Genomic DNA, 1,350 nt, shown 5'->3' with positions numbered 1-1,350 from the left:
CTTGTAATCCTAGCTACCTGGGAGGCTGAGATTGGGAGGATCATGGCTCAAGGCCAGCCCAGGCAAATAGTTTATAGACCCCTTCTCCAAAATAACCAGAGCAAAATGGACTGGAGGTGTGCCTCGAGTGGTGGAGTGCTTGCCTTGCAAGTGTGAAGCCCTGAGTTCAAACCCCAGTCCCACAAAAAAAAGAAAAAAGAAATTGAATAATTTGTCCAATGTTAAGTGACTAATTAATGAGCAAAGTCAGAAGCCAAACCAGACAGTTCAGCCCCAGAGCCTGTTATTTTAATCACCATGTTACATTGCCTGTCCACAATATGGAAACTGCTCATCCATAATGGATATGTCAGTTTGTCACCAATCTGCATCCCTGTTCTTTGTTAATGAATAGATACATATGCATTTGACCCTCTTCTCCCTGCCATAGCTGATTGGAATACAGATGGTAGAAAACTGATTCAAGCTGGTTCAATTGGGCTGGCAGAGTGGCTCAAGCCATGAGTGCCTGCCTAGGAAATGTAAGACCCTGAGTTCAAACCCCAGTGCTGCAAAACAAACAAACAAAAAAATGGTCCAATCAAAATCCTCTAGACCAAAATTTACAATTAGTCTTAGTTGGTCTCTTAAACTAGAAAGTTGTGACACAAAGACAAAGCACAGAGAGCCATCTAGTCTATACGGAGGTTATATGCAGAAAGCAACATGGCGTAGGGAAGTAGATGCAGAGAGAAGCAGGTTATGTAGATTCTGTGACCCTAGAGATAGCTAGTGTGGTAGCTGCCCTGTGCTCTGGGACTTTCCAAATACTGATGTACTTCTGCTAAGGTTCTCCTACCCTGTCTCCTCTTGTAGATCTCCACAGGATACCCCCTCATCTGTCAAATAAACCCCTGCTTTCAATTTAAGCCCACCTGAATGAGCTCCTTGGTTTGAAACCAAATGTACCATCTAAAAACATCCTTTGTTTACTCAAGTTTTCTTTCAAAGTTTTCCAGTAGCATTTTCTTCATGTATATACTATATGTGTCTGTTTAGTTCACTACTAAATATATTTTAGATGTTTTTTTGTTTTGTTTTTCACCATGATAATATCTGTTCATCATAGTCTCCCCTACATCTTAATCTACAAAAATTCTGCTTTTATCGATTGGGACTGTCAAATTTCAGTGGCTTGTAAATGTGACATCAGTCTTTGAAATGCATTCCAAATGTTTCTCACTAGGTATATTTTTTAGTTTTATAACTTTAGTTTTTCTCATGATGATTCATATGAGAATGACAGTGATTCATCTCATTTCAGTGAGCCATCAGGATCTTAAAGAAGTATATAACATTTCCTATAACCTG

Source organism: Castor canadensis, chromosome 12 (assembly GCF_047511655.1).
Source record: "Castor canadensis chromosome 12, mCasCan1.hap1v2, whole genome shotgun sequence".
NCBI lineage: Eukaryota > Metazoa > Chordata > Mammalia > Rodentia > Castoridae > Castor > Castor canadensis.
Note: the sequence above shows the minus strand (reverse complement) of the source record.